At 37.4% G+C, this 24155-nt stretch overlaps 1 long non-coding RNA gene across 2 annotated transcripts in view; it reads left to right on the forward strand.

Moving 5' to 3' along the window:
• LOC143646773 (uncharacterized) overlaps positions 1-24155 on the forward strand; it is a 125839-nt gene that overhangs the window by 30745 nt on the left and 70939 nt on the right. The window lies entirely within an intron of this gene.

A 24155-nucleotide genomic window follows, 5' to 3' on the forward strand; every position in this document is an offset into this window, starting at 1 on the left:
AGACCAGTGTTCTTGAAGCAGAGAGGGCGCTTCTTTCTATGAGTGGCTTTCTAGACTCTCCATAGATGAGGAATTCTTTCTTAAACTTAATCTTTCTTCATCTAAAGTGTTCTTGCTCCTTCCTGGTCTCATATCCATGGGGTTGGTTGGTGGCTTTAATGATGCGATGCTTCCATGTGGTATTTTTAAATTCTTATTTCTGTAACCCTTCCAGGAGGCAGGAGATAAGACATAATTTCATAATTTTTTTTTATGCACTAGCTTCAGAATGTCTTCCTTTTTTTTAAGGAAGAGAAAATGCTCTTTGACCAGTACAGAATGCATTTTATTCAGAGTTCTTTAAACAAGGCTAGTAAGTGCTGAAGATTTACCAAGGACTAAAGAAGGCTCCATAAGTACTGCTTTTACATATATTGCCATACCTGCTTTTCATAGCATAATTGGGAAATTAGGCTGTTCTCTGACTATGGTAATTTCTGTAGATAAATAAACTTTAATCCCTTAAGCATGCAAACATTTTCCTTTCAATATTTTTGGATGGAAATCTGTGAACAGATTCCTTATCTTAATAAACAAGTACAATCATGTTATAATCCAAATTTCTTTTGCCTACTGGTTTCTTGCTCAGATCCCTTTGATTCTGAGAAGGAAATTGAAATGCTGCTGCATGAATTACAGATTTGTATCTTATTGGTATTGTGCTTGAATCAAAGGCCATCAAAGGCCAACATTTTTTTTTTAAGTTAATTCCCTATTACCAATAAGGTAATACTCTTGCTGTCTTCCTATGACTTTTTACTAGGATTTCAAATATTAAGTAGTTTCCACTAACTATATGAATTTATTGGCCAAATCAGAGTACCCCTCTCTTCCATTTCTCTAAAATGGGTACAGAGTTACACGCAATTTTGCATTCTAAGTAGCTGTCTTATTTTGCCTGATGGCTGTGGCATGTATCTTATTTGGCTGTGACCTACATCACAGACTGGTTGACTTACACAACAGGAATTTGTTGTCTCTGTTTTGGAGGCGAGGGGTCCAAACTCAAGGTATTGGCAGGGCATGCTTTCTCCCAAGTTTGTAGCATTCTGATGTGGCTCAGTCCCTGCCTCTGTCACAAGTGATCTGTCTTCTGGCTTCTCCTGCTCAGTCGTCTGTGACTCTGTCTAGATTTCCTTTCCTTAGAAGGACTTCAGCCATTGTTCTAGTTTGCTAGCTGCTGGAATACAATATACCAGGAACGGAATGGCTTTTTATAAGGGAAATTAAATAAGTTGCTAGTTTACAGTTCTAAGGCCAAGAAAATGTCCCAATTAAAACAAATCTATAGAAATGTCCAATCTAAGGCATCCAGGGCAAGACACCTTGGTTCAACAAGGCTGATGAAGTTCAGAGTTTCTCTCTCAAGTGGAAGGGCACATGGCAAACCTGTCAGGGTGTCTCTCTCATCTGGAAAGGCATGTGGTGAACACAGCATCATCTGCTAGCTTTCGCTCCTGGCTTCCTGTTTCATGAAGCTACCTGGGAGGTATTTTCTTTCTTCATTTCCAAAGGTTGCTGGCTGGTAGACTCTCTGCTTCTTGTGGCTATGTCATTCTGCTCTGCTCTCTCTGAATCTCTCACTTTCTCCAAAATGTTTCCTCTTTTATAGGATTCCAATAAACTAATCAAGACCCACCCAAATGGGTGGAGATACGTCTCTACCCAATCCAGTTTAACAACCATTCTTGACTGAGTTACATCTCCAGGGAGATGATCTAATTACAGATTCAACCATATAGTATTTAATAGGGATTATTCTACCTCTATGAAATGGGATTTTGATTAAAACATGGCTTTTCTAGGGGACATACATCCTTTCAAACTAGCACAACCATGTTGTATTAAGGCCTGTCTCTGACTCAGCTTGGCTGCACCTTAAAAGGACCTTCAGAGATCCTATTTACCAATGGGTTCACACCCATAGGACACAGGTTGGGATTTGAACATGTGTTAGTGAAGGATGTGATTCAATGTGACCATACTCACTGTCAGAAATAAATGGCCATCTCACTGCATTTATACTGTCAGCGAATTATCACTTCATAAGTATGATAATCAGTGCATTCTTGATTTCTCAAAACCTGCATAATCAGGAGAGTGGTAAAGCCCTTGTGAGAAGATGCCATGCAAATGCAGAGTGCTGTGATTTTTTTTTTTTGGCATGGGCAGGCACCAGGAATCGACCCTGGGTCTCCAGCATGGCAGGTGAGAATTCTGCTACTAAGCTACTATCATACCACCCGAGTGCTGTGTTTTTTGTATAGCATCCAAACGATGCTGGCTTGCTGCAAAGGTGGCCTTTGTGCTGCAAAATGGTTCACTGCTTCCTGTTTTCTCCTTTTTGTTACTGTATGAAGATACCTTGCCTCGTATATTAACAAATAAATTGCTCCATTTATTAAAATGTCTACGTCTCTATTCTTCTAGGACAGTCATACATACCAGTGAGTGAACTTAGGTGGGAACAATAATTTGGAACAAACATGATATGCTCCTATAGGCAGTAAAATTTTAGGGTGTGTAGGTGAGTGTTTGCTCATGAACAATCTATTGCAGCCATTGTGTCCTGTTATTGCAACTTAAATACCATGAAAACACTTCTCTGGTTAGCTTTCCTGATTAAATCCTTGTTTTAGAAGATTTCAAACCTGGAGAAATTGGCCTAATTGTGGAGTTGGATTCCTAAGAGATCAGCCAGCAGGCCGAAGTTCAGTCCAGATTCAGAGAGTTATGACCCATGGGTTCCTTTCTGTGGGTTTGGAGCCGGTAAAGGCTGGTTCTGGGGGTGAGGTCTATAAACAAGAGCACTGACCCCAAGACATGGTCGTCCAGCTTAGTGCTTCTCAAACTATCTGTGCAGAAGAATTATATTAAAAAAAAATTCCGATGCATATGGACCAATGCTTTTGGAAAATATGGTAAATGTGACAGTAGAAAAAATAAAAGCCATAGCAATTCAAGTGCAACTTTTTATTAGACTCAGCAGGCAAAAAATTATGCTGTAATAAATATAACCTGAACAAACATGACATGGGAAAATAGAAAAGAATTACAAAACTGAAAACATCATTTGATAGGCAATTAATAAAATCACTGTTATACTTCTAACTTGTCATCCATTAAAAATTGTAACTAAACAAAAGTGATGAAGGAAATAATGATTTCCCACATTGTCTTTACTGGTACTACTTAGATAATTAGGAAAAATACTCAATATTTTCCTTTAGCTGGAAAACGTTTAGTATAATCCTCAGTAGCTAGAAAAATGTTTATTATAATCATTTCACTCAAGCAGCCTTGAATTACTTTGAACCTAAAAGCCCTTTTTGAAATAGATTATTGTTGATTTAATCTCAAAAATTTATTTTCTGTTACAGTAATAAAATCCTCCCTTGCTCTGCTTGTAAGAATAAAATACCATTTAGACTAATATCATCACCTTCTTTCCTTCGAAGAACAAGATAAAAAACCTAAATGGTCAACAAAAAGAAGGGCCTACAGAATAACTGAATATGCTAACCAAACAGCTTTTCCTCCTCTATTTTTTTTCTTTTGCTTTCTTCTAGATCTTGGCCATTTCCTTCTCTGTTTAGTGTTATAAAAGCCCAAATCACCCTTCTCCCTCTGAACTGGTCTTGGGAAATTTTTCCTCTAGCTCCTTTCCTGTGCCCCTGAGTAAAACTCAGCTCACTATGACAAAGAGATTTGTTTCTCTGTTTGATCCAGGATTAGGCTGGCTTAACTATCAAAGACCATGTGTTCTGATGACACTCACACTTGAATGGCCATTTTGTATGTCACTATTTAAAGTTATTTGAAGTTTGAATGGAATCAGGGCTTCTTGTTTGTTAATTTGTCTAATCTAAATTGGATTGGTGGCAATGCTGCTTACCAGGGACAGTGTATTTCTAAACTCTTTCTATGTTTTTTTTAAAATAACATCCATAGTAGAGAAATCGATCTCACAGGTATGTTGACAGAAGAGAAAGAAGAGATTTTAAAATAATTTCTGCAAACACAGGATATTCATTTAAACATTTCTTTCCAAATAAGGCAGTAATGCTGTATTTTAAAAATATACCTTTCATCCATCAGTAGTTCAGTTCCAACTATTTATCCTGAAAAGTTATAGGATAACATTTTATTTTGGTTAAAAATGGCTTCTGGATAGAGTAATTTCCAATTTGTAGATCTTCTTTTGATGGAATATGACATACCTAAGGTAACTGGTAATATTTAAAATAATTTTTCACAGGTGTGAAATATCTAAAAATAATTATCATTATTTCCTTGCTAGTTCTTGTTAAATTGCACTACAGGTTATCATTACCTGTAAAAGTAGCTGTTCTTAGAATCTTCTCACATTAAAAAAATATATATTTTTATTAAGAAATCTTTACACACATACATTCCATACATGGTGTACAGTTAGTGGCTCACAGAATCATAACCTAGTTGTGTATTCATCACTATGATAATTTTTTAGAACATTTGCATCATTCCAGAAAAAGAAATAAAAAGAAGAAAAAACTCATACATACTGTACACCTTACGTCTCCCTGTCATTGACCACTAGTATTTCCATCTACCCGATTTATTTTGCCCTTTGTTCCCCAATTATTTATTTGTTTTTTAAATCCATACTTTTTTACTCATCTGTCCATACCGTGGATAAATGGATATCAAATACAAGATTTTCACAATCACACAGTCACACTGTAAACATAAGATAAATAATCGTCTTCAAGAATCAAGGCTACTGGAACACAGCTCAACAGTTTCAGGTACTTCCCTCCAGCCACTCCAATACACATAAACTAAAAAGGGATATCTATTTAATGCATAAGAATAGCCTCCAGGATAACCTCTCAACTCTGTTTGAAATCTCTCAGCCACTGACACTTTATTTTGTCTCATTTCTCTCTTCCCTCTTTTGGTCGAGAAGGCTTTCTCAATCCCTTGATGCCAGGTCCCAGCTCATCCTGGTATTTCTGTCCTATGTTGCCAGGGAGATTTACATCCCTGGGGGTCACGTCCCATGTAGCTGGGAGGGCAGTGAGTTCAACTGCCGAGTTGGCTTAGAAAGAGAGGCCATATCTGAGCAACAAAAGAGGTTGTCTGGGGCTGCCTCTTAGGCCTAACTTTAAGTAGGCTTAGCTATCCTTTTGTAAGAATAAGTTTTATAGGGGGGAACCCCAAGATCTAGGGCTCAGCCTATTGATTTGGTTGCCTCCGCTGTTTGCAAGAATATCAGAAATTCTCCAAATGGGGCAGTTTAATATTTCCTCCATTCTTCCCAGTCCCCCAAGGGGCTTTGCAAATACTTTTTATTCACTGGCCAAATCATTCTGGAATATATCGGGGCATCATGCTAACCTGTACAAACCAACACAATCTCTTGCCTTATTCACGATTCCATGTACTTATGGTATTCTACTCAACTGACCATACACATTACCTTAGTAAATGCACTACCCAAAATATACTCACATTTGTTTCTAACTGCCGCTGCAAAACATGTTGTAGTCCTTCTTTGCATGGAATTATTAAGATCATTAAACTCCTGAAAATATCATGCAAATAAGCAAGTCTAGCCATATCCACGTCTTTGAAAAGTTGAGACCAAACTGACGTTTTATCTTGAGGAAATACAGTCCACTCTCCATTTCAAATATTCTTGACAGAACTTTTCCCCCTGAATAATAAGTTCTAATGAATGTTTATATTATCTCATATTTTTATATTTTGGGGGAGGATTACAGTTGACCAGCCAAATTAAAGCATCACATGCTGTAACAGCGTCCTGCAGTGGATGGCCAAGGGGACACACAATATGCAACACACTGTAGGCAACTTTCTATGCACATTTGGCAGTAACAGAAATGGCCTATGCCCTGTGCAAAGAAATGGAAGTCACTAAATGATTCACTCTTATTTTCATGGATTGGTTAAAAAATTGGTCAAAAAATAAAAGAGTTACTCTTCCAGCATTAGTATGTGGTCCACAGTGTGAGTAGCACCAGCCTAAGTCAAACATCATGGCTCTACATTTACAAGGCAGGATCCATTCTACAGCTAGAGGTTCAGGGCACCAGATCCACGCTCTAGGAAGGGGAATGCTGACAGGTCACTCATGCTGGAGGGCTCAATAAAGGAACCAAGTTCCAATCATATAAACTAGGTCAGAATAAAGACAAGAGGAGGTCCCCCAGCAAGCTTAAGCCTGCTAGCAAGTCTATGGAAATAAGAAAACAATTGCTGGTGTGCAAAGGATGCTAGTATATCCCACATCAGGTGAGTATTGGTTTAGATATCATATGCCATTTATTGGACACTAATTAGCTTTACATAAATCTTCTTCGTTAAATTCTCACAATAATCCCATGATAGTTATATACACAGGGAAACTGAGTCTTGGCATGGTGAACAATTTGATCAAGGTCATGTAGTTAGGAAGTGCACAGCATTTCTGTCTAGGTGGGCCTGAGTTCAAACCCTGTACTCTTTCTGCTAAAGGAGGTGCGCATACAGGGAACTGGACCTGAACAAGTGTGTAGGTCAACAGGGCCAGCCAGGGAGAGTAGAGTCGAACAGAGGCTTCCATTGTTTGGCTTTTCACAAGGTGTGAAAACTCTAGTTGGGTTTTTGTAGTGTCTGAGCCTGAGCTGTGGCCTTGAGTGGCAAGGGTAGTAGCACAGAGGTACATGGAAGAGCTTTTGTGATGTGAGAGTGACAGATTTCACCACCAGATGTCCTTCACGGTTAATCTTTGCTTTTTAAAGTTTCTTGTGTATTTTTGGCAGTTGGGCTTTTTTATTGTTACTTTTTCTGAGATGTCAGGAAGTTAACGTTTGCTTCAGCATCTTCTTCCCCTTGATACTATGCAACCCCACTAAGTAACAAATATTTGGGAATCTGTTTTAAATTTTCTGGCTACTCAAGCAAATCCCATGCAATGGGTTTGCTTAAACACTGGGAGTTTCTTGGCTCATGTTTTTGAGGTTATAAGAGGTCCAAAATCCAAGTGTCAGCAAGGAGATGCTTTCTCCCAGAAGACTGTGGGTTCTGGGATTGGCTGCTGGTGATCCTTGGTCCTTGGCTTTTCAGTTCTATGGAAATGTTCATGGCAGCCTCTCCTGGCTACTCTGGGTTCTCTTGACTTCAGGCTTCTGGCTGCTCTCTGGGTGGCTTTTTTTTTTTCTCTCTCTCTGTAGCCTTCCCTATAAGGCCTCTATGTAGCCTTCCCTATAAGGCCTCCAGTAATAGGTTTAAGACCCATCCGATTCAGTTGGACTGCACCTTAACTGAAGTAACCTCACACCACTGGAATGGATTAAGTTTAAAAAAATGGATAAGGTTTTTCTGGAGTACATAGCTCCAAACCATCAAAGAATCTGATGGGGACTGAAAATCATGTCCCCAGAAAAGATAAGCTCAAATCCTAACCCATTGTAAATAGGATCTTTGAAGATGTTATTATTAGTTAAGGTGTGGACTCATTATGAATAGGACCTTCTAAGATCCTATTTAGATGAGCCCAAGTTGAGTCAGGGCAGGCCTTACTCTACATGTCTGGAGTTCTTATAAGTCAGAGGAAGTTTGTACACCATTGGTCAGAGAAAACCACAAGAGGAGACCAAGGGGACTGATCACCTTGTGATGGAGGCAAAAATGCGAGCCATGAAACCTGAGGATTGTGCAACCCAGCACCTGAATGCTACAGATTCCAGATGAAAGCACTGGTTGATTGAGACTTAGATTTTGGACTTCAACCTCCAAAACCACAAGAAAATAAATCCCTATATTGTTTAGCCCACCCATTGTCTGGTACTTGTAATAGCAGCCCTGAGACAGAATCTTATAACAGTACTTCTACACTAATGCCTATTTGGGTCAAATGTTTTGAATCTAAAGAACGTATTTGTCTGCTGAAGACCAGTTTAATTCCACTCATTAAGGATTAAATTAGTCTTGTAATTCTGGTTAGCACTATGATGGTGCAAAAGAACACAGTTGTATTTTAGAATTTAAATACATCTGAATATTTACTGAGGGCCAGCTCTGCCAGTTGCTGTTCTAGGTTCTGATGAGTGAACAATGCAGAAAGTGATTGAACATACCCCAAGGCCTGTTTCCCTTAGGTGCTCCTTTTCCTACTACTCTGCATGGAAGGTTCATTTGGGGAGGCAAGTCAAGTTTCCTAAGATAAGATCGTGTCATTAGAGTCCAAACTGATGGCTGGACAAGGGACCTGCATAAATTTAAGACATAATGGTAAAAATTACAGACATTGTTAGCTACTTATATCATGTCCAAGCAAGGGTGGGGAACACCTCTAAAATATCGTGAATACCTTTAATTTTGCTTTATCTTTCCTGTGCTATGGAATGAGACACTCAATTTTCAAAATAAAAATCATGACGTTGGTTATGATCATTAGAAAAGGGTCTGATGTTCAACAGTAACACTTGCTGTCTCTGGAGAGTGATTGTCCTGATTAGGAATGCCAGTTGACCATCATCATTCCTAATGTAAATGGAAGTTGCATTGGTTTCTAGTTTAACGCAACTAAAAAGCAACCGATATTACACTGCCTACATAGGGTATTTAAAACTACCAGTATTTTAACAGTAGGTCTTACCCACAGATATTCATATTGAGTGGATCTGTTTCAGTTTGCCAAAGCTACCAAAATGCAATGTAACAAAAATGGATTGGCTTTTACAATGGGGACTTACTAGCTTTCAAATTTACAGTACTAAGGTCATGAAAATGTCTAAATTAAGGCATCAACAGGATGATACCTTCTCTAAAGAAAGGTTGCCGTTATCTAGGATGCCTCTGTTACATGGAAAGGCACATGGCTGGTGTCTCCTGGTACTTCTCTTCTGGGTTTCATTGCTTTTAGCTTCTGGCTTCAGTGGCTTTCTCTCTCAGCTCTTCCAGGAGCTTTTTCTCTCAGCTGTTTGGATTTCATTGGTCTTTTATCTTCTTGTAAGGGACTCCAGTAAAAGAATTAAGATCCACCTGGAATGGGATGGGTCACATCTCAACTGAAATAAACCTAACAAACAAGTCCCACCCACAATAGTTCTACACCCACAGGAGTGGATTAAAAGAACATGGCCTTATGCCCTCGAACATGTAGGTAACAGAGAAGCTTAGATTACCTATAGGCGTACCTAAGTGTTATTTCTGGAGGACCTCTGTTGTTGCTAAGTTGTGGCCTCAGTCTCTCTAAGCCCAACTCTGCCAATGAAATCATTGCTCTTCCCACTACATGGGACCTGACATCGAAGGGTGAAAATCTCCCTGGTGACATGGGAGAGGATGCCCAGGGATGAATTTAGACCTGGCACTGTAGGATCAACAATTACATCCTGACCAAATGGGGGAAAAGAAGTGTAATTAATAAAGTATCAGCGGCAGAGAGAGTTCAGTAGAGTCAAGAGGCTACTCTGGAGGTTGCTCTTGTGTAAGCTTCAGATAGACCCTGCTACCTATCATAACTTGCCAACTCCCAACTAGGACCATTCCAGCCAATCCTGAAAAATACCTAGGGCAATATATAAGATTCCACAAGGGAGCCAGGCACTAGAGTAACTTTCCAGAAGCCTACCACCTCCACATGGGTCCCTGGTCTAGATAAGTCCTGAAACCTAGCCCAGCCTCTCTAGAACATCGGATAGTTCCATCTCCGTACCCTGTATAAGTGACAGACCCTTCCAATGTCAAAAATGTAGAATTGCCATAGCCCAAACAACTCCAAAGAGAAGTATGAAAAGATCAAGGGTGATGGTGGAATTATACATAGAAGATAGGACTTAACAAATGAATATGAATGCTGAATCATTAAATTGATATCTCTTTTAGTCTCCAGTATTTTAGAGCAGCTAGAAGTAAAAACCTAAAATTGTGAAATTGTAACCCATGTCAAAGTCTGAAATATGTTCTACAACAAATTGTGGTACTGTGTTTTGAAATTTATGGCTTTTTTTGTATATATGTTATTGTTCACAAAAAAAGAAGGAAACAAGACTCGTTTGTGATGATAAAAAGTATTTAAGCCTTCTAGCCTCATATATTCTGGAGTAGCTAGAAGGAAAAATATGAGAGGATCATATGGTAGCCCATGGCAAACTCTGAAATCTGTCCTGTAACCACTTATTGAAGAGTGCTTTGGAAGCGATTGCTTTTTTATTTCTTTGCTTTGTACATATGTTATACTACACAATAAAAAAAAGTTATATATAAAAAAAGAACATGGCCTTTTCTGGGTACATAACAGCTACAGACTAATACAGGTTCAGAATTCTGCATTATGCCCAGTTGAAGTAAGTCCTCGACCATATTTTGAGAATCACTGGGCTGTCCTGGTAGAAGACACACTCGAGGGTTAGATAAAACAGTAGGTGGTAGACATTTTACACCCATTCAATGGAATATTACACAACAGTAAAAAATAAGAAACTGTAGATATATACACCAACTGATGGATCTCAAGGGCATTATGTTGAACAAAAAATGCCAGCCTGAAAGATATATACCATATGATTTTATTTATATCTCCTCCTCCTCCTTCTTCCTCTTCTCTTACTATATAAAGCTATAGAAAGTTGGGTTTGTTGGTGAAGCGTGGTCTAGGGTTCCTTGACTAATTACTACTCTCATTCTCACTGGCCATATGTGATCAGTGTGTTTGTAGTATGGTATATAACCAAGGTGTCCTTTGCCTCCACTTTCCCTTCCCCTCCCTGCCCTTCCTCTTGTATCACAGTCCTGCTCCTTGCTGCATAATCAATCATGGGACTGAGATTTGGTGAATGTGAGAGAAATGTCCTTCAGCACTCGAGTGCTCATGAACCCCACTCACAGTTGCTTTTCCCTATGGTCTTTGCTTCACTGAATCACACAAATAATCCTGAACATTAAAAAAAAAGAAAGCTCATCTGTAAAAAGGAGCATCACAAAGGCATTGTATTGGTTTCCATCCACAGGAAATATATATATTGCTAAAAAAGAGGGCGGAAAAACTTCTCTCTAGGAAATCATTATTTTAAGCCTGTAATGGGAAATCTAGTTGGGTCTGGGCTACAGCTACTTTGTACCCTGAGCCTTAATAAAAAAGAAGTGAAATATCCTCTTTTACCTTATGATTTTTTTTTAAAAAAACATACACTCTCTCATCCGGCTTCTCCTGGTAACCTCTGAGAATTTGCTATTTATAGTCATCTCTTGCAAGTCTTATCATATGATTTTTGTCTTTCTCTGTCTAGCTTGTTTCACTGAGCATAACATTTTCAAGATTCTTCCATGCTGCAGCATGTCTCATAACTTCATTTTTTTTACTTATGGCCAAATAATATCCTCTTGTGTGTATGTCCCACATTTTGTTTACCTACTCATTTGTTGATAGACATTTGGGTTGTTTGAGCATTTAGTTATTGTGAATAATGCAGCTATGAACATTGGTGTACAAATATCTGTTTGTGACCCTCTCTTTGGCTAGAGACCTAGAAGAGGCATTGTAGGGTCTAATGGTAATTCTATATTTAACTTTTTGAGGAACCACCATATTGCTTTCCACAGTGGCTGTATTTTACATTCCCTCCAAAAATGCACCAGAGTTCCAATTTCTCCACATCTTCTCCAACACTTGTTATTTTCCTTTTTTTAAATAACATATATAACCCTCTTTTGGTGGGTGTAAAGTAGTATCTCATTGTACTTTTAAATTATGGTTCCCTAATGGCTAATAATATTGAGCACCTTTTCATGTATTTATCAGCCGTTTGTGTATTTTATTGATTATAATATTCTTAAAATGTTAAAATATAGGTTGGAGAACAGATGAGTGGTTTCCAGAGGTTACAAGTGAGGCTGTGACTGTGAAGGGGTGACATGAGGGAGTTTTTCTGTGGTGCTGGAAAAAACCCAAGAGAGTGGGTATTTTCAGGGGTGGTGGAACTGTTTTGTATTCTGGTTGTGGTGGTAGTTAACATGATTCTCTACATGTGATAAATCAATAGGACTATATACATCCACACCGAAAAACACAGTGAGTGCATGTAAAAACTGGTGATATTTGAACATTCTGAGGTTTAGTTAATAGTATTATACAAATTCCAGTTACCTGGTTTTGATATTTGTGCCATGGTTACATAAGATGTGAATGCGGGGGAAGGCAGTGAAGAGTACACAGGCGCTCTCTGTACTCTTTTAGCAATTTCTGTGTAAGTCTAAAATTACTTCAAAGTAGAAAGTAAAAAGTAAAAAAAAAAAAGAAAAAGTACCTGAGGTGGATGTGCGGTCATAAATATAAGGGTTAAAGATAGTGTTGGTAAAGAGAAAGGGAAGCCAGAGTCTATAGAGATTAAGAACAAGATGCAATCAAATGCAGACACCCTAAATTCAGATTCCTCTTTCTCCTCTTGCTAGTTGTGACCTTGGGCAAATTAGTATAATTCTCTGTGCTTTAGCCTCCTCATCTTTGAAATTGGGAAATAGCAGTACCTATCCCAGTACCTATTCATCCCACAATATCATTTTATTGTGAGGATGAAATGAGATATGGATGCAAAACAATAAAATGCCTGACGCATAGGAAGGACTCAGAAAGCTTTTATTTTTTCATTAGAAGTGGGGGGGAAAGAACCATCAAGTCTTGTGTTAAAGTGAATGGATGTGAGGCACAAAGGCAAATGAGAGGTTCTAGAGGAGTGGGAACAGAATTGTCGTGGGGAGATGGGGTAGAGGTTGCTAGTCGGAGGAGGAGAGAAACTGTTGTATGGAATATACAAATGGAATTCATCTGCTGGCTTTTGGGGTCATTAGAGAGATAGAGATATAAGAATTATCTACAAATAGTGATTTGAGCCATCCTCCATCTCCCAAAAGATTGAGCCTAGAGAATAATGGCCTTGACATTGCTCTCTGGAATATTTGAAGGAAATTAAAGTTGTGTAGAAGATAAGGCAACTTTTCTTCTAATTGAAGTGCCTTGAGGAGCTAGCATTACTGATACAAATTGTTTTAGAGATGATTTCATTAGGTTCTTAAAGAATAGTCTAACATAGTTATTTAGAAACTATTGATTGAGCTGGACCTGGGGATGCTAAGGTGAATAAAAAATGGTTTGTATCTTCAAGAACTTTATACCTAGGGAGGAAGTCAGACCCAGCAAAATATATAGCAATTGTGAAATGGGTCAGTCCCTAAGATAACAATTTACAAAGTTCTTGGTGGGGCAAGGTTTCACAAGAGATCGTCCTTGAACCTACCTCTGAGTAGGACTTCCTCTAAAAATAGAGAGCCTGTGGGGTCTCTGGCTTAAAAGCAGTAGCATGAGAATTTAATTTTGGTCAATATTGAGGGCCATCAGTGGCCTCATCATACTCAATCATTTTCTCTTTCTCACATCCGGACCCCACTCATTAGAAAGGGTGAGCTCCCTGATTATGCTGAGTTCTCACCTTTCATATTCTCTCATAGAGTTGAAGGTGAGAGAAATGGAGCCCCACATTGTCCATAAGTTAGGATGCAGGGAATGATGTGGTAGTTGCCCAGGACTGGCCAGCTCCTTTCTCCATCTGCAAATGGACATCCTGTCTTCTTCCTCTTTTCCACCATGAGTTGGTTATTCCTCTCTGGAGAATGAGGCAAAGAAAGTGCAATATGGGCTTAGTCTCTTGGGGGCCAAATTTTCTCTTCTTTCATCCTTCTCTGATTTTACAGGATATACCCAAACACATTGGCATTTGCATTATTAACGAAAGAGTCTCTGTGGATGCAGTCTGCCATAAAGACGTCCATCTTTCAGACAAGCAAAGTCAATAACCTCTGTAAAAAATGATTTTTTGCCAATTGTGGGAAGATAGAATATCTCCGGAAGAAGAGCCATCGTTCAAGCATGAAGGACATAGAGCTAAACAAAGAAGTCCGCTCAGAGGGATCTTCTCTTTCTTACCCTTTCTTTCATCCATGAGGCCAATGTCCAAATCTAAACTATTTTTGTAAACATCTTTGCCAGTGCTTCCTTCAGGAACCTGTTCATCCAACTAAATATTTCATTGAATCTGTCATATCATTGTTAGAAAGCTGCACCTTTATTTTATAGAACACTGAACTATGAGACCATGAGATTTCAGACATTGCAATGTGAAAAAGTGCATTATTGAATTTATGCAATGTGGTATAGCTATAGATAGAAGATAGGGAGATTTTTTTCTTTCAGTCTTAAAAGAAGTAGTAGGGGAAAGTAGTAGAAGTTTGTAGTTTGGCTAACATTTGAATCCCAGCTCCCCTATTATTGGCTGTGTCTTGGAGAACTGATTTTTCTTGAAACTCCATTTATCTATCTTTAAAATATGATTGCACTCACCTCAACTGGGTTGAGGAATAAATGATTTCATGGATGTATGCTCTTTTATACTAATGCCTGCCACATGTATATTTAACAACAATTAGTTTCCCTTCCCCTTATTTCGAACCAGTATATTTCTTATATTAATTTAAATCAGTTTCCTCTTTGTCAGTCCTCTGAAGTGTAGAAATAGTTCTAAATTGAGATACCTTATAAGGAGGAGTCTCAGTTATAGCAAAGTAGGCAGTGCATTGCTCTTTCTCGCCAACTCCCTGCCCTTGTTCTTTGTCCTTACGGCTGGAATGAACACCTTAGTGACTCATTACTTGGCTTACACCTTGAGGCAAGCAGGATGGGACAGCTTGCTTAAGGATGTTTTATCCAGCACTTTATTTTACTTGCTTTTTTCAAGAAGATAACCATTTTTGCTTCCATCTTAACAACTCTGCCTGTAAACCCAATGCTGGGCCATCCCATTCTCTGCTTGTTGAGTGTCTATTTGTGATCACTAAAAGAGCAACTCTTATTTCTCTTATTATGGAAAGTGGTTTGGCTCAGCAGAGATTTCTCCACATTCAATTGTCTGCTTCTTGGTAGAAAGCTGTTAAATATCTCCTCTTCAAATTCTCTTTTTCAATGGTAACATTTCTAGCATATTCTTTTCAAACCCATTGTTGTTTACTTTCTATCCATTTTAAATGTTCTGTTACAGTGGTTTAGTTCATGTTCAAATAATATTTTCCCTGCTTTCAGCCTTTCTTTTGGACCGAATTTTGTGTATGCTGTATCTTTCCTTACTGTTTTTATTAGTTTTGTTGTTCAAAATTCAGTGCAATTTCTAGTGCAAATCTAGTGCAAACAAAAATATTTATGATATATTGTTTTCCCATCAAACTAACATTAGGATTCCATTTCCAGAGCATATTTTCTTTGTTCCAGAGTTTCCTAATTATTGATCTCTCTCTCTCTGTCTTTCTCTTTCTCTCTCTTGTGTGTTGTGTCCCACGATCTCATATCCTCATATGTGCATCACAACAATAGTTCATATGGAGTCCTGCTCTTTTTTCCGTTATAATAGATGTCTGATTCCATTTGATGCCTTCACAAAAGGCATCAATATGTAGACATCTGATTTCCACTAGAATAGTTTTGTCTTAAATGTGTCTTATCTGTTAGTTTCCTAAAAGAAAGTTATGCTGCTCAAGATTTTTTCCTCCCTTAGTAACTGAAGTGTTTTCCATGACAAAGCATCCTCAGGAAAGAAATTGAATATATGAAGGAATGTCTATTTTCTTCATAATTCCTTATGTTCTAAGCCTTTACCTTAATAGGAGGGTCTCTTTTAAAGTATGATTTTATCTTCTCTATCAACAACTCTACTTTCTTCATTATATTATCTCTTAAGGGGATTCACTTTATTTCCTTTCTCCAGAAATTGTATCATATATCTTCTTTTAAGGTATTTTCTCCAAAAACAAAAACAAAAGAAAGAAAGAAAGAAAGAAAAAGAAGGAAAGAAAGAAAAAAATGCTTAACACAGTTTAGGTTTTATGGGTTGATGTATTTTGTTTCCATTAATTTTTGAATATATGATATTATTTAGTGAAAACATAAACAAAAGTAAATCACATTTTAGTGGGCAGAAAATAAAAAATAAACTCAATTAATATATTAGAATGCTATTCCATTTCTCTAGGAATTGGAAATTATCAAAACGATGTACAATTGCTGATTAATGATTTAATAAGTAAAAGAATGTATTAGGGTTCTCCAATGAATAAATAGAATCAATGGGGTATATACATACATATGGTTTATAAACATATATATATATATATATATATGGTTTATTATAAGGAATTAGCTCATGTGATTGTGAGGGGTGAGAAATCTGAATAGGGCCGGCTGCAAGCAGGAAAATTCGATAAAGGTTATGTTGAACTCCTTAGTCTGCATTCCCCTTAGGGAGCTGGTTGATGGGAAATTCCAGAAAGAGCTAATGTTGAAATTGAGGCAGAGATTCTTCTGAGCTCTGAAACTCTCAGTTCTGTTTTTTAATTTCTCCAACTGCTTAGAAGAGGAAAGGGCAATCTTCTTTGTTGATTGTAGATGTAGTCAACTAATTGTAGCTGCAAATTCATCTGTGAAATACCTTCATAGCAAAAGTAGACCAAATAACTGGACACCATAATCTAGCGAAGTTGACACATGCAATTAACCATCACAGAGCATGTGAAGGAGATGATGGTAATTTAATAAAATTATTCTACATTTAGTGAACATGGGGTACATATTTCTTCGGGGGCACTATATATCTTAACTACCAACTATATGGGAAAAAAATTATCACACAGGAAAGCAAACCAAATAAATACCTTCTAATGTAAACTTCTCCAATAAAGAAGAAGAAAACTACATGCTCATGTTTTACTAGACAAAAGAAAAGGAAGACAGATATATAGAGAGTTAAGTAGGTATACAGTAAAAGTCAACTTTGTTAACCAACAGGGTAAATAGAACAATAATTTTGGCATTTCTACTTGATGAACTATTATGCAACAATTAAAATAAGAATTATGGGAAGATAAAAATGCCTACTCAAAACCCCGTAAATGCTATGTAGAGGAAATGACTTGCCTACTGACTAATATAAATACAATTAACCACAAACAAACTGCATTTTACCTATCCATAGTTCAGTTAATATTGACTGAGTCTCTACTAAGTGCAATACACTTTTTTGATTCTGGGGTTTTAGTGGTGAACAAAATAGACAATTCCTAGCTCTCAGGAACTTGTGTTCTAATAAGGAGAAACAAATAAACAAACATGCAAGTGAATGACAGAAACATCAGCGTGGCATAAGTATGTGCCAAGCAGAGAAGTAAAATGGAGTGAGTGGGAGTGTCGTGAAAACATGATGAAATTGGGTGATGAGAAAAGGCCTGTCTGAAGGAATTTTATGTCTTTTTACCCTTTATTTTGTCAAACTTCTTGAATTAGCATCCTTACAACTCAAAAGTATATTTAAAGAGCTATTTCAAATGATGATCATCTACACTGTTTTATCTTCATTGTTTGGACTCTGTAGCAGGAATTTAGAACAGTGGTTCTTGAACTGACACACATTAGAAGAACGTGGGAGTTTTAAAAAATCCCAATGCCTGTGCTGAATCTACACCAATTATTAGAATCTTTGGGCTGGGATTTGGCATCAAAATTTTTTAAAATTCTTCCAGGTAATTCCAATGAGCAGCTATTTTTGAAAAGTAGGGGTTTAAAATATATGTCGATACTATTTTTAAAAAACTGTTTAACATGCATGCACAAAACTTGATTCAGCTTAAATGTACGCCTATGTTTTGCTCATTTCAGTGATGCATGTTTCAGATTTGTCTTTTCAGTGTTTTCCAAATTATAAAGTTTATAGGAGGACTCAGGAAAAAAAGTGTTTAAAATAATCTTCCTTGCCTTTCTCACATTGGCAAACAAGGGGTCTGTTAATTCATCCTAGCCTATTATTTTGACAAACCCTTAATTCAAGTTTATTTAAAAGAAAAACTTTCTGCGTCTATTCCAATTGTTAAGTTTTAATACAATTTCTACTATCCTGTGATACTGATTGTTCCTTTCATATAAACTTAGATTCGTTGCAGCTGTTTCCTGCAAAATGCAAAAGCATGACTTTAACAGGTTTCATTTCCTATAAAGATTAAAGCCCCGGGAATTGAGACCAGATCTCTGGACAGCTCTTTTACTGCAGAGGCTGATGAAAAAATGGTGTCAGTTCTTTACACCATGAAAGCTTCCAAAAACTTTATGGCCGATTGCTTCTTTTTCCTTGTTCTTATCTGGTCCGTGAAATAATACTGTTTTTGTCATTGATCCTGCAGCCTACAAATTTGTTTCTACTGTATTGTCTGTTGTGGTGGTTCTTATCAAAGCTGAGCACATATTGGTTTGAAGATAAAGAACATTGTAAAAGTCATGCAAACCTGCTACTTAGCATGTCAGTAATTTGGAGGTGATGTGACTGTACCCCCACTCTTAAGTGAACAGAAGTGCGAAAACTTTGCAACACACTCTGGACCACTCAGTAGTCAGCTGCAGACGATGAATCTGAATGAAGTAAGCTCCACCAAGGCAGGACTTTCTAAGTTGTTCACTGCTATATCCCCAGCACTTAGCAGTACTAAGTAGGTGATAGGTGTTCATCGAATATTTGTTGAATTTGTTAAATGAATGTAGCCTGCTACTTGCCTGATTGCAGGCTTTAGACACTCATCTTTCAGAGGTAATTTTCTTCCCTACTTCTTAATCAAACCACTGAATCATTTTTCTCCTTCCCTTTACAACCAAACACCCCAAAAGCATTGTCTCCTCTCACAGCTTAAGGTTTTTTTTACTTCATATTTGCCTTTCAATGAATTACAGGCTGTATTCTCTCCTTAACATTTTTCTGAAATTATTTCCCCTAAAATTGTTTCCCTTATTGTTGAATTGGATGACCTCTACTCAATTACCATTCTTTAAGAGTTGAGAACATTACTACTATGCTGTCTCCTTACTCTTTGAGACACTTGCCTTTTCTTAGCTTTGAAGTTAGAACACTCTTAAGTCCCTCTCCTTTCTTAGATGTCCTTAATTTCACTGTCACTAGTTTCACTTCCTAAGACAGCTAAATATGGGCATTTGTTACAAAGTGACAACTTCCTTGGGAATGCTCATCCATTCCCATAACTCGATCTGTTGAGTTTATTAATTGTAATGAATTAATTTAGGTGAGTAGTTAATACAATTCCATTTTAAAGTATTTGCAATCATTTCATAAAGAATCTTCTATCGAAAATATGAAACTATAGTACTGGATCAATCTGAGCTCATAATCCAATTTCCATGCTTCAGTTCTGCTCATTTACCATCTTTCTCCATCAGCGTCCTCACCAGGCTGACCCTTTCCCCAGGATCCCCTCTCTTCCTAATTCCAAAGCTGAAAAATGAATTTGATTTCTTCATCTTTTCCACTCTTTACACTTAATCACACCCTTCACATCTATTAAGTTCTGTCTGTGCCAAAGTATCTCTAAAATCTCGCCTTTCCAGTCTTTCAATTCAGGTCTAGTTTCTCATTTTGGTTTACTCTTTTTTTTTTTTTAACATGGGAATGCACCGGAAATCGAACCCGGGTCCTCTGCCATGGCAGGCAAGCATTCTTGCCTGCTGAGCCACCGTGGCCCTCATCTTGATTTACTCTTATTGTCTCACTTATTTTCTAAACTGTTAATTGGAATTTAGTACTTTCCCTACTCACACCTCCGATGATTAACTCATGCTTTCTGATTCAAGTCCATATGCTGTTGGTATTTCACAGCCTTGCACATCAGTGTGCAAATGTCTGTTTGAGTCCCTGCGTTCAGTTCTTCTGGGTATATATTTAGTAGCAGGATTGCCAGATCATATGGCAATTCTATACATAGCTTCCTGAGGAACTGCAAAACTGTCTTCCAAGTGGCAGTGCCATTTTACTTTCCCACTAGTAGTGAATGAGTATTCCTAGTTCTCCACATCCTCTCCAACACTTGTAATTCTCTGGTTTTCAGTAGTGGTCATTTTAGTAGGTATGGTTTTGATTTACATTTCTCTATTAGCTAGTGATATTGAGCATCTTTTTATGTGCTTTTTAGCCACTTATAATTTCTTTTTGGAAAGATGTCTATTCAAGTCTTTTGCCCATTTTTAAATTGGCTTGTCTGACTTTTTATTGTTGAGTTGTCAGATTTCTTTATATATTCTGGATATTAACCTCTATCAAATGTGAGGTTTCCAAATATTTTCTCCCATTGAGTAAGTTGCTGTTTCACTTTCTTGACAAAGTTCTTTGAAGTAAAAAGTGTTTAATTTTGAGAGGTCCCATTTATCTATTTTTTTTTCTTTTTTAGCTTGTGCTTTTGGATATAAAGTCTTAAGAAACCATTGCCTACCACAAGATCTTGACGATGGTTCCCTACATTGTCTTCTAGGAGCTTTATGGTTCTGGATCTTATATTTAGGTCTTTGATGCATTTTGAGTTAATTTTTGTATAAGGTGAGAGATAGAGGTCCTCTTCAATTCTTTTGGATATGGATGTACAGTTCTCTCAGCACTATTTGCTTAAGAGGCTGTTCTATTCCAGTTGAGTGGATTTGGCTGCCTTGCCAAAAATCAATTGACAATAGATGAGAGGGTCTATTCCTGAACTCTTAATTTGATTCCATTGGTCATTGTATCTATCTTCATGTCAGTACCATGCTGTTTTGACCACTATAGCTTTTTAATATTTTTTAAAGTCAGGAAATATGAATTCTCCAATTTTGTTCTCCTATTTCAAGATGTTTTTGGCTATTCGGGCCCACATACCTTTCCAAATAAGTTTGATAATTGACTTTTCCATTTCTGTAAAGTAGGCTGTTGGAATTTTTATTGGGATTGCATTGAATCTGTAAACTATTTTGGGTATAATTGGCATCTTTAACAATATTTAGTCTTCTAATCCATGAACATGGTATGTCCTTCTATTTATTTATTTCTGGAATGTTTTGTGGTTTTCTTTCTGCAATGTTTTGTAGTTTTCTGTAAACAAGACTTTAACATACTTGATTAAATTTATTCCTAGATACTTGATTCTTTTAGTTGCTGTGGTAAATGGACTTTTTTCGTGATTTCCTCCTCAGATTGCCCATGATAAGTGTACAGAAACCCTACTGATTTTTGTGTGTTGATTTATTGTTTTGCTGTACTGGCTTCGCTGTAGATTTTTTCGGAGTGTTCTCTGCGTAGGATCATGTGGTCTGCAAATAGTGAAAATTTTACTTCTTGATTTCTAATTATCATGCCTCTTACTTCTTTTTCTTGCCTTGCTGATCTAGCTAGAACTTCTGGCACAATGTGAAATAGCAGTAGTGACAGTGGGCATCCTTCTCTTGTATATGATGAATCACTTTTCTCTTGTCACTTTCAGTATTCTCTCTTCATCTTATTTGACATTCTGTTTAGTATGTGTCTCAGAATAGATCTATTAGGATTTATTCTGTTTCTAGCACATTGTGCTTCTTGGACATGTATATATATGTTTTTTTTTAAAGGGTTGGGAAATTTGGGGCCTTCAGTTCCTCAGATATTATTTCTGCTCCCTTTCCCTACTCTTCTTTTTCTGTAACACCCATGATGTGTATGTTTGTGTGTTTCATGTTGTCATTCAAATCCCTGAGACCCTGCTCAATTTTTCCATTCTTTTCTCTAACTATTCTGTCTATAAAATTTTGATTGTCCTATCTTCTAGTTCACTTATATTTTCTTCTGCCTGTTCAAGCCTGCTATTATATGCCTCTAGTGTGTTTAATGTCTTTTATTATGCCTTTCATTCCCATCATTTCTGTTATGTTTCTTTTCATACTTTCAGATTCTTCTTTATTCTCACCCAGTGTCTTTTTAAATATACTTTATCTCTTTAGCCATATTTTCCTCCTATCCTTGAAATGATTTAGGAGATTTGTTTGAATATCTTTGATTAGTTGTTCCAAATTCTGTATCTTCTCTTAAGCTTTATTTGTTCCTTTGACTGGGTCATACTTTCCTGTTTCTTAATTTGACTTGTAAATGCTGGCTGATGTCTAGGCACCAGATTGTCTTGATAAGTTTACTCTGAAGGTCAGTTTCTCTCCCTTGCTTAAGGTTTTAATGTTGATTGGCTTTGTCTTAAGGGTCTCCTTTGATATTTGGTTCAGTTTCTTATAAACCTTTAGAATTGCCCATGTTTAACAGGTCAGACTTCCTCTGCCTTCATCTGATTCTTGTCTTGAACACGTGGTACAATTTTTAAGGTTCTGCTATTTGTGCAGTTGTTTCATCTCCCAAAGAAAACTTACTTTCCTCTGTTCCTTCTCCTGGAATCTGGGTCCATTTTGTTTGTATTTGTCTTGTCTCTTAGTTTTTCTCCCTTCCTTTCATTGCCTCTAACTGCTTTTGCATTGAGGTCAAATTGTGGGAGGAAGGTCATCCTAAATCAGTATTTCCCAGCCAAAACAGGACCAGTGACCCATACAGGGAGTGCAGACCAGCTCCAGAGAGCCCTGGGGGAGGGGCAGTCAGGAAAGATGCCCCAAAGCCTCTTTGATGGCTCCCTGAATCTGCCCTTTCCTGGCTTGCCCAGCAGATGGTGCTCTTCAGTAAACTTATCTCTGCAGCTTGAGTAGGTACTATGTCTTTAACCTCCGCTGGCACCATCCTAGTGTGGGGTGGGCTTGAAACAATAGCTGTGGCAGCCACTGTCTGGGGCAGGCTAGTGGCTCAGAGCTGGGATCCAGTGATCCAAATTCATGGATCAAAGCCATGAATGGTGTTTGTCCATGCCCCCCTTCAACTCCACACTCATTCTTGGGAAGGATGGCTTCCATGTCCCCTTCTAGCTGCAGAGCTAGCCAGACACTGGACTCTGAGGTGGTCTGCTTAGCAAATGGGTTATGGGTTACAGAATCTACTGCAGTTTCTCAGCCTCTTCATCCTGCTTTTCCTTGGATGCTGCACAGAGCTCCTCTGGCTTCTGAAGCACCAGAATAGTTGTTTTAGAAAGTTTCTGCCTGTCAACTAGCCGTTGTTGGAGAAGGAGTGAATTCTGTAGTGTCCTTTTTCACTGTCTTTCCTGAAAATTCCTCCTAACCTGAATGTTTTTATTATCTCCTATTTGGCACTAAGATTTTTGAGGGCGGGGTCCTTTCCTTACCTCTGTGTATACCCTTCTATACTGAAAATTATTCCTTACCCCATAGTAGTGCCTGATGGATATTTTATATTCTCCCCAGTGAGATTGTGAATTCCAGTACTAGGGAACTGTGATGGTTTTGCTTACCATTTTGTGCTGCAGAGTAGGCTGGGACCAATAAATGTTTTGAGTCAACGAATGATTGATTCCCCAGTGATTAGTTTGTGTACTCTTTTGGAGTTGTTCTCTATTGTGGCAGAATGTATGTAAGAGTAAGAGTAATTTTCTTATGTTAAGTCATCAGCAGAACAGGTGAGGGGCAAATATAATTACTTTGAAGAATCCTAATTTACTTTGAGTTTGCCACCAGATGATTCTGCCGTATTCATTGTGTATGATCTGGTCTTCTTTAGCACAGAGTACACATGCAGATTTTGAATTTCAAGGATATCCTTTGAGTGACTTTAGACTTAACCTCATAAATTTTCAGATTGGAAATCTTAATCCCACTGTTTTTTTAAGTTATGTGCCAAGAATTTAAAACAAAATTCCATAAATTAACTCATGCTAAATCAATCTGAAGCTACCATTATATGCATTGGACGTTTAACTAATTTCAAAGCTAGATAAAAATTCATTGCCTGCTTTATTTAATATTTAGTAGTAGTTCCTACTGATAAACATTGACAAAGCCTGAAACATGAAACCACATTTTTGAATAATGAGAAGAGGTAATATGTAAATTGCTTATGGATTTTGTAGCCCCAAAAGTGATTTGGAAAAAAAAAAAAAAGGAAATACTCTTCGATTATAGAAGAATGGGGAATTAATTTATATTGAGTCAATGAAATGCTAAGAATATTTATGAAAATTACGTATCAACCATAAAATATTTATGATTAAATAATAAGAATAAAAGCAGATTATATGATGAAATGATTACAATTGGGTACCATTATGTATTACTATGAAGTAGGATTTGCTGGGACTAACTTGGTTTTAGCACTGAAAAT

This window comes from Tamandua tetradactyla, chromosome 9 (assembly GCF_023851605.1).
Source record: "Tamandua tetradactyla isolate mTamTet1 chromosome 9, mTamTet1.pri, whole genome shotgun sequence".
In the NCBI taxonomy this organism is placed as follows: Eukaryota; Metazoa; Chordata; class Mammalia; order Pilosa; family Myrmecophagidae; genus Tamandua; species Tamandua tetradactyla.